This window comes from Camelus ferus, chromosome 6, assembly GCF_009834535.1.
Source record: "Camelus ferus isolate YT-003-E chromosome 6, BCGSAC_Cfer_1.0, whole genome shotgun sequence".
Lineage (NCBI taxonomy): Eukaryota > Metazoa > Chordata > Mammalia > Artiodactyla > Camelidae > Camelus > Camelus ferus.
Window position 1 is genome coordinate 90,279,556 of NC_045701.1, and position 9,915 is coordinate 90,289,470.

Here is a 9,915-nt window from a genome sequence, read left to right on the forward strand (position 1 = left end):
CGTGCGGGAGAGGTGATTAAGAGCTGGTTATGCTGGTGGGGGACTCGCTAACCTGTGTTCACATTTCTTCCACAAGAAGTCATGGTTGAAAATCCGTGTCTGCCTGGCAGAGGGGGGAGAAGTTCTAGAAAGCTGTGCCTGTGTTAGCTCAGTGGGGGGGGGGGTACTGTAAACACCTAACTGATCAGGTGATCTGTTCACATGGAGGCCAGGACAAAACCGAACGAGGCTTCAGACTGACCTGGGTTTAAAGTTGTCTGAGTTTTGTGTTCTGGGGATCGCTGAGCCTGGATGTTTTGATCTGTGGATAAAGGGTCTTCGTGATGCGTAGTAAGCCCCGTGCCTGTTCAGGGATTCTGACGGCCTGAGACAGCTGGGGTAGCCTGAGGATGGGTGTAAACCTTAGTGTGCAAGCAGGTGTTGTTGTGCTTGGGCAGAGAATGGGTTCTGATGGGAAGTCAGGGTGCAATGTGCTATCCCTAGACAGGAAGGGGGGCAGGCAGGGACCTACAAGGTTGCTCCCCATTCTTGTGGAGCTGACAGGTCAGCTGCACTCCCTGTGGGTTAGAACTGGGGGGACATATGGCAGCTGTGGGGTCCGCAGGGGAGTGGAGCTGTCAGAAATGCAGCGGGGCTGCCTCTCTGTGGGGCTGTTGTTCCCTAGAGGCTCCTGTGTCCCCTTCACCTGGGACTATCTCGTGTCACATTCCCCCAGAGTCCTCATTCCAGTTAGCTAATCCCGGAGAGCATGGGCCAGGGCATTAGCTTTCGGGCCTCTTGAAGACCGAAAAGGAAAGTGCTCCCGATGGGTGCACTGCAGACACCGCCTGGCGGCTCTTGGGGGGAATTAGGGCCCACGGGGAGGTGAAGTCACAGCGGGCTGGCGCGCACCTGCTGGCCTAATGTCGCTGACACGTCGCTCGGAGGCCCAGGGACTCCAGCTTTAGAACATAGAAAATTAAAAAAAAAGAATGATCTCTGGGATAAAGGAAATCCCCCCTGTCTGCACAGCATGTTTTGGGGGGGAATAGGAATCCACTCCTGATCCATCAGCCAAAATGCTCTCTTCCTTTTGTGTGTGTGAAAAAAAAAAAGCTAAAAGCTAAAAAACCCCAGAAACAAACGAAAACCCAAACAAAACCAAACCCCACACACAACATGTTTAATTGTGCAAGAAATGCGTTGATAATTAATACACTCGTGACCAAAAGCCAGCGCCGCAGGTGAAAGCTGAGGCCGTCTTCAGCCCCTCGGCCCCAGCTGCCCCGCCCCCCCCCCCCCACGGACGGCTGTCATCGGAGGCAGGGGTCTGTTTCCCGTTATTTTCTGTGCATCTGCACATGTATCTAAAGAGACCTCTCAAGTACGCGATCCTGTTTATTCTGTACGTGAGCTGTATCAGCGCACATTTCCTTCTGTGGAGACTACTTTTCTTCACTCAGGAATCTGCCAGGAGATCGTAAAGATCGACACCATTTCTTACAACAGCATCTTAGTGTCCCGTGATCTGTGGACACCGGAGTTGAGTGAACCACCTCGCCGCTGTCATGAAAGCCCTGGGTCTTTACCCATCGGGCTGGCTGGTGGGGGCAGGTGTCAGTAATTGCTAAGGTCTGGATTTGAGGAGTGGGCTCACAAGTGTTTATGACATTATTGCAGATGAATATATGAATGCATAAATTAGCAAAAGAAAAGAGGGACATGCGTGGACCAATGATGAGAAAGTGTTTATGAACAAAGGATCATGATTAATCCAGTTCTGCGCAAAATACTGAGGTCCATTAAAAGACAATAGGTCTCGGCTGTTTCATTCTTTTTAAGAGCTGCTTAATATTCCGGGGTGTGTTTGCAGCATTGTTGATTAGAGCCTCCTCTATTGTTGAAAATCGCAGCTGTACGTCCGCTGGGGGAGGAGAGTGTGTGCACAGACGCTTTGGTCGAAGTCCTAGTCATCGGGGAGAGTCACCAGTTTGTGGGTGCTCGTTATATTTTTTAAGAAAGTAAATAAAGATGATACATAAAATAAAAGTGGTCCTGGCACAGATAAAGGAGGAGAGCATGTCACGAACCGCAGTTTTAATTGATAGGATTCTGTTGAACAGACGCCAGCTAAAAAGGATCTAAGCCGGTCCCTCTTTTTTTTTTTTTTTTTTTGTTACTGCTAACGACCCTGCAATGAGCGTTCTTGTAGCTTAAATCTGTAAACACATCCCCGACTGTTCTTTTAGCCCTAACTTCGTAGAGGTGGGATAGCTGGATTAAACTTTGTAGCAAAGTTTATTTTCACCGAGTGATCTTTCTAAAATGCCATTTTGACCTTGTCACTGTCTTGCTTTAAATCCTTCATCTGACTTCCTGGAGTTTCTGGGACATGGTCCAAGAGTCTTAGCCTGGCATGTAAGACCCTTCAGGGTCTGGCTGGAGCTCCCCAGCCTCATGCCCCCTCCCCACGCACAAACACTTCCCAGCGAGGCACCCTGCAGCCTCGACACTCCCCGCTCCTCCCTGCGGGCCCTGCCTTTTACCCTCCTCTCTGCGCATGCCCTTAAAACCAGGCTCAAAATGTTCCTGCGGTGATCCTAAAGTTAAAGGCACCCCCCACGGAAAACCTCATGCAAGAGTCCAGCGAAGCATATCCTGGGGAATTGTGATGCCTCATTGCCACGTTTACGTTTGCCTCGTCTAGGAGAGTGTTTTGCATTTTTCTAGAATTCATGAAACTGGCCACATGTTAATCACCCCTTTTCCTTGGTGTCTCTCCAGTGTCCTCGGCTCCAGTGTTGCCTGGATCTGACTTCCTGGAACTGAAAACCACCTCTTATCCCCTGGGCCGATGGCAACAACTGAGGACTGAGCTGTGTGCTCTGCAGCCCTGGGTGAGTCCTCAGGATGCTGTCAGACCTCAAATGCACACCCAGGGTGCCAGGCTGGCATCCCCCCACTGCCCCAAGATGCTCTGACCTGCCCTCCTGGGTGCACACACCAGCTTCCCCCAGGCCCTGGAACCCCTGAGTCCCGGGGTGCAGGGGTCGGGTTGGTACTTCTCAGGGTTGGAGTGCCAATGATGGGTTTTCAGGGCCTGATTATATCCTGGAAACGGTTGATTGTGTCTTTTGTGGCCTGCTCTTTGCCACAGGGAAATGGGCCTGGCCTTGGAACATGGGAAGGAGGAGTGACCTAGTGTGTGACAGCAGGGCCACCAGCTGGGGTGATGGAGGCACTCTGGGGAGAGGACAGGGCTGAGAGTGGTGCTTCCACCTTTGGGACATGATCACGTTCCAGAAAGAGCACAGGCTTTGGGTCGAGGGGCCGAGATGCCAAATCTGCATCTCCCGCAGGGCAGAGGACTTCACCTGCTCATCGGGGGAAACAAAAGCACCAGCGTGTTCAAGGGTTTAGCCCCTGTCTTTCCCTGGGGTGGGGGTGGGGGTAGGAGGCTCCCCGAGAGGCCGGCCATCTTGAACGTAGCTGAGCTACAGGCAGACACACAGCTGCGTGTCTTGGGCAAGTTCCCAAGAATTTCAGTGCCTCAGTTTCCTGATAGTAAAAGAAGAAATCGTAATCTCCCACACAGGGTGCTGAGAGGCTGAGGGAGACAACCGCGCCGGTAAATCGCCCTGCACAGTAGCCGGCCCGCAGTACCTGGCAACAGTCATCAGCCTTTCCCTCCCATCCCATCCGAAGTGCTTGACCCTCCCTCCCGAGACACAGGCAGCTCCTTTTCAGAGCAGCCAGACTCACAGGGGAAGACAGAAAGGCCAGAGGGAAAGCGAGCAGGGAGTAAAAGCTTTATCCTCCCGCCCCAAGGGGAAATGCAGGCCTTTTCTCAGACCCAGGCGGGGCTGGGGAAGGGGCTGCCTCCATTGGTTTTAATTGATTTCTCCTAAAAAGTTTGGCGATAGTTTATTTTATTTTACTTTTTTTTATAAATATATATAAAATGTCAGACTGCTGTCAGGCAGATTTTTTAGGCTCGTATTTTATAGGCTTTGGCAAGGGCGGCTCGGAAGGAACAGTGGTTACAGTCCCCAGAGGTTAATAATTCCTGGAAAAACTTCTGGCTAAGCCTGCCTTCTCCTAAATTTCACAGAAACTGCTCCCTGGGCCGGGCCCAGCCTAAATGAGGTTTTTGTGCATCGGTGCAGCCTCACCTAGTGGGAGCATGACTTGCCTTTTACACAAAAGTGAACTTCCTTGGCCCCCAGGCACAAAGACTCCTCTCTCCTAGATTTTCGGTTTATTTACCCTGGAGCTTGGGCTTGGTCAGACACACGTCTCACAGCGGGGGCTGTTTCTCTGTGTTGTTTTTGGAGCTGCCCGCTCCTCTGCCCCTAACTTCCTCGCGCACGGAGGGAGCCGGGCTCTGTGTCTGGGGCAAAAGGAACTGTTAGTGCGAGCCCCCTCCCCAGTCGACCTGCCCCACAGGGGCTCGGAGGCTGGGTTAGAGATTGGGGTAGGTGCCTTTTCACATCCACACCAAAGCTATTTTAAACCCTTTCCTGCGACCCCCCGACCAGAAACCTTTATTTGCAAAATTTCGTATGTGCGTGATTTCTTGTGCCGCAACCTGCGCCCCCCCACCCCCCGTAATGCCGCAGAGGCCGTGACGCATGTGTAAATACTTTACCAAAGGTTTTCAAACCCACAGTTTCAAAGCAACCTTTTAATTGATTAAAACAACAGCAGCGACGGAAAACAACACAAACCCCCGCCAAGGCTCTGAGAAAGCAAATAGTGTCTCCCTGGGCTGCTTGCGGCTCCTGAGCAGGGTGGTCGGGGCAGTCTGTCTGTCTGTCTGCGGGGAGCCAGCCCACACTCTCCACCTGCAACACGATGCTGCCCCCCCACGGCGGGCCGGAGCAGCTGTCGGGACCCCAAGGCTGACAGACAGCGCCCTGGCAGAGGGCTGTCAGGAGCCGGACAGTTAGGCATTGGTGACAAGGGGCTCCATCCCTGCGTCCCTGGGCGCCTTTGCCTTCCCTGAATCTTTCTGCTCCATGGAGGGGCGTCCCTGCCCCAAGGTGGGCGAGGGCAGCCTGGTCGTTTCAGACAAGGAACCCAGGCTGGTCCCTCAGCCAGCCCGTCTCTCTCTCTCTCACACACAAACACACGCACTCACACGTGTGCACGCTCGTGCACACACACACAGACACACACACACACTCAGTGCCTGCACTGGGAACAAAGACAAGAAAACTCCTTTAGAAACTGCGAAACAGAGCCTTGTCTAGCGGGGGTCCCCTGATAAAGGCCCCATCCACCCAGAGTTCCTGGGAACTGAGACCCGTGAATGGGCCTGGAGGGCCCGTGCCCGACGCCAGCGTGGGCCGCGCTCATCAGCAGGCAGGCCCCTCAGCCCCACCGCTGGGTGAGGGGCTTTCACCAGTCCCCAGAGCATCCAGGTCACGGGCCAGCGGCCGGCCGAATCCATGGCTGCGGCCCAGCCTCCAGAAAAGGGCCTTGCTTTTCCCACGACCGGGTCAGCCCCTCGACTCACCAGACCCCCCTCCTTCGGTCCCCCCCGACCCCCAGGAAGGCTGGCCCCCACCCTCTGCGCCACCCTGTTGCCCCAGAGAGGACCCAGGACAGCCTTTCTGGGCATGGTAGCCGGGGCAGGCACTTGGCCACTCCAGGTGGCCCAGCCCTTGAGATGGGGAGTCGGCTGCAGGACAGCCCCCCACCTCCCCCCGCTGGCCCCGGCACTCACCCCCTTCTCCGCTCCTCTCCCTCACTGCCTCATTGTGACAGTTGTGCTCCACCGGCCATCTCCGTGCCTTTGCCATTGAGCTCAGGGCAAGGTACATGGGAAAGTCTGCGCATCCTTGCTCTGACCCCAGCCTGCCTCCTCCGCGGCCAGCTCTGCTCGGGACTTAGCGCTGCAGGAGCTTCTCAAAGGCCTAGACGTGCGGGCTGCCAGCCCGGGCAGGGAGCCGCGCTGCAGCCTCCTGGCCAAGGAACGGCCTGCCTCTCTCTGCTCGGATGCCTCCTGTAACAGGGAGCTCCCTCTCTCCCCGAGCAGCCCGCTCAGGGCTCGTACACCGAGCTGCTTTGCTGAGCCCGCCCTGCTTTCTGCATCTGCCTCCGCGGCTCCGACGCAGCCCCCTCGCCCCCTCTGCCCTCAGCTCTTTGCAGGCAGCAGGCTCATTCTTAGTGCTCTTTTCCGTGCTGAATGGCAAGCCCCCCATCATCTGTGGGCTCAGCTTCGGAGTGCCCGTCACCGTCCCATCCCGGCCGTCTACACCTGTCCCAGCACCTCTGCCCCTGCTCGCCCGGATCCGGGATGGAGCCCTTTGCCCTGCTGTTCTGCAGAGAGCCCAGGGGGGGGCGCGGGTCTGCCCTCCCAGGTCCAGCTGCTCTGTAGCTATCTGTTAAGCGGCTTTCAAGCCCTCTTGGTTTTTTACGGCCCCTTTGCCAGTTGCCTGGGCGAACGATCTCAGTGCAAACCCCCTGCTTTTTCCGCAGGAGCTGCTGACGGCCGGGCCGGCCTTGGTCAGCTCCTGGCAGCGGCGGTGGCGGCAGCAGGCGCCCGCGGCGGGGCTGGGGGCTCCCCGGCTCCCCTCCCCGCTCTCTAGCTGCGAGACCACGCAGTTCCCTTTACTTTCCAGAGCCTCGGGTTTTCCTCCGTGCGATGGAGATGACAGGGCCCCCCTCACCGGCTTGCTGGGAGACTCAACGAGATAAGAGTGGCCCCCTACACACAGCAGACACTTCGTAACTGCTTGTGGGGTACACGGGAGGCCCAGGGAGGGACGCCCACGTGTGGCAAGTGTCACAGGAAAGAAAACAGCCTGGCTTTCAGAGACCCTGCTTTGAATACAAACAGGAACCTCACCAGGCAGAGTCCCCTCTGCCGGCTTCGTGGCACAAATCAAGTCAGCCAGAGGAAGCCCATGGCCTGTGAGCTCACAGTAGATGCAGAAGACTTCAGAAATGACATGCTAGCCCACATCTGCCTCTAATAGAGCAAGAATTTGTGTTGTAAATAACAGCACAAGGGGACCCTGGGGTAAGGGAAACAAGGAATGTTTTTTCCTCCCCTAGAAGGGCCAGCTCAGATAGGGGGCGTCTGGAGGAGAGCAGCTCAGTGGAATCCAGGCACTCGGAGTGTGAGCATCCTTCCAGGCACTTACTCCCCGAGCCAGCGCAAGGCACCTACCTTCCCGGGCCCAGACCTGGATGGAAGGGTGGACACGGGGCAATACGGAGCGGCTTCTTGTCCTCAAAGCTCAGTCTAGTGGGGAAAAGAGATGGGGCATAAGTCACGGTAAATAAGTAATCATGGGGGAGATGGTGGCGGTTGAGATTCCTGGGGCCCTGTCTGCTAGGGGACCAGCCCTGAGCTGGGCTGTCTGCCTAGGACTCATCCTGGCAGTAACTCTGGGCACCAGCCTCAAAAATCCCCATTTGTTTGATGGAGAAACTGAGGCAGGGAAAGGTGAAGTCCTGTACTCACCGTCTCAGCTGGTGTGAGGCTGGGCTCGGATGGAACCCCAGTCCATCTGAGGCTGTTCAGCGAGGCTCTGCTGAGAGCTGGGGGGTGTGGGTGGGCAGGGGATGGATTGATTAGCTATAAGCACCTCCCAGCAGTGCTTGAGATCCCAGCTCCTTTGTGGCCCAATCCGTTTGAAGGGCAGATTCAAAATTAGGTGGTAGCACCTATGGGCAGAGGCTTATGAAAATGGCATTATTAACCTGACGAGAGAGGGCCCTGCCCACCTCCAGGCAGATTGCAGATGGAGACGGGAGGGGCTGGGGCTTGTCTGTGTGGACTGTGAGTTGGAGAGGAGGGAGCACATCCGGGGGACCCACAGGGCTCGCTCCTGGAGAGGATGAGCTTTGGCAGGGAGCAGGGCTTGATGGCTGAGAGGGGGCAGCCCCTCACCTCAGGAAAAGGCCCAGGGTAGAACCCACTCTTGAGGGCAGGGGCCCCAGCCCCTTCTCTGCCTCTGACTAGGATGCTGGGCCTCCATGCACCTCGGTTTCCCCATCTGCGTGAGACGGAAACCAAACACCATCGCGGGAAAGGCTCCCATTCCCACACCTCCCCCCAGCCCTGCCGCTATTACAGTCACCAGACACCTGTCAGCTTGTCAGAGCCCTGCTCAACAGGAGAGTTCCAGTTCCGGGAGGGAGGGAGCCACAGGGAGGGACGCGGGCGGGAGAAGGGAGAGGGGAGCGGTGTCCCCCACGCAGACAGGCTGCCGAGTGGAGGTCCGCAGCGGGTAGCAGTTGGGCCACTTCAGATTTGTGCCAACTCACGGTGCAGTGGAATCAGACAGTCTGAATTCTTCAGACACCAGCCAAGCGTCTGTGGCGCCCCCAAGTGCCACAAGGGGGCTGCCTGGGCCACATTTTTGAGCCCGGAAAGTGAGGAGGGGGAGACAGTCTGTGGGGACCAGCGATTTGGCATTTGCTGTGGCATTTTTGATTTTCATTGTGGCAGATGCGGAAGGGAGCCAGGCCCTGCCCTGGGCTGGGGGTGGCCGGGAGCGGGCCTTTCCGGCCTTGGGGTGACTGCGGCTGCACCCCTCCCTCACGGAGGGCCGCGCTGCAATGCAGCAGGCTGCGGCGGGAGGTCCGGTGGCCGTGGCCGGCTCTCCAAAGTGGGAAGGGAAGGCAGAGGCAGGGAGCGCTTCCAGGCGGGGCAGAGGGTGGAGAGGCGCCCAGGAAGCCGACTGTGCAGAGGGTCTGGCAGCTGCAGAGGGGCCGGAAAGGGAGCGGTGGATGGGGGAGCCAGGGGCCCGGGGAGATGGCCGTGGGCCTCGGGTCGAGTGTGAGTGAGTTTGCAGTGATGTGACTGACAGAAAAGAGGGAGGCTGAGGTTGGGAAGAGAGGGGCTGAGGGTGCTGAGGACAGCTTGGCACAGGGTTTTAGGGCAAAAAGCGCCAACTCTTGTCTTCCCCAAAACAGCCAGGAAAAAAAAAAGCATTTGACAAGCTAGACAGCTGGATTCTCCCCAGCCAGGCTAAGCTGGTCCTGGGAAGGACGCATCAGGTGGTCAGCTCCCCCTTGGAGCAGGGAGGTTTCTGCAGGACCTTTTTGAGCCAGAAGAGGTTGCATGGGGTCAGGAGGGCCTGGGGAGGGGGGCAGAGCAGCCAGGGAAGGGGCAGTGGTGCCTGGGGGAGACAGGAGGGCCACGGGGGAGAAAGGGAGATCCGAGGGAGACCAGAGGGCCTGGGAGGGGACTGGAGGGTCTGGGGGGCGCAGGAGGTGTATCGCTCTGCAGTGCCCCACACCCTTCGACTTTCTGCCTCATCCACCCAGCTTAGAGAGGCTTGCTGCCACCGACCCCAGCCCCTCTCCTGTCCCTTCTCCACTTGGAGGCGTTTGTTTTCTGTGAATCGGCTCCCTGATGCTCTCCGAGATTTACCTTAGACCCTGGGCCCCTTTGCCCTTTTAAATGGCTCTCCCTCTCCCACCTACTCATCTCCTGTTGATTTTAAAAACCTTTAATTACAAGAATTTTTAAACAACACAGAAGTGGAGAAAAACAGACAGATTTTCATCGCAGTGTACACAATTTGCATATTGTTGCCACCATCAACTCCCAGGCCCTCGTGGTCCATCTAAACACCATCTTGTCTTCCCCACGCCCCCCACCAACCCCACACTCCTTTGCAGCGAATTCCAGACACTATATCCTTTCCTCCAGCATTTTTCAGTGTGTGTCTCTAAAAAAGGACTCTTTTCTGTTTTGAAAACAAAATGCCATTATCACAGTTAAAAAATTAACAGCATTTTCTTAATGTCATTCAACAGCTCTTCAGCATTCAGATATCCCCGGTTGACTCATAAATTTCTTTTACAGTTGGCTTGCTCAAGTCAGTGTCCAAATTCTTTCCTGCACTTTCAAGGGGCGCTGGGTTGGTAGAAGGTGAGTAGCTACAAATTCAGGGGTTTAAATCTCTACCCTCA

The 9,915-nt window shown here is 56.2% G+C and overlaps 1 non-coding gene across 1 annotated transcript; it reads left to right on the forward strand.

Moving 5' to 3' along the window:
• Positions 1–1,706: 1,706 nt before the first annotated feature.
• Positions 1,707–1,783, forward strand: LOC116664601. Its single transcript, XR_004321122.1, has one exon. It is a non-coding gene; the product is annotated as a small nucleolar RNA SNORD112 (small nucleolar RNA).
• The last annotated feature ends 8,132 nt before the right edge of the window (positions 1,784–9,915 follow it).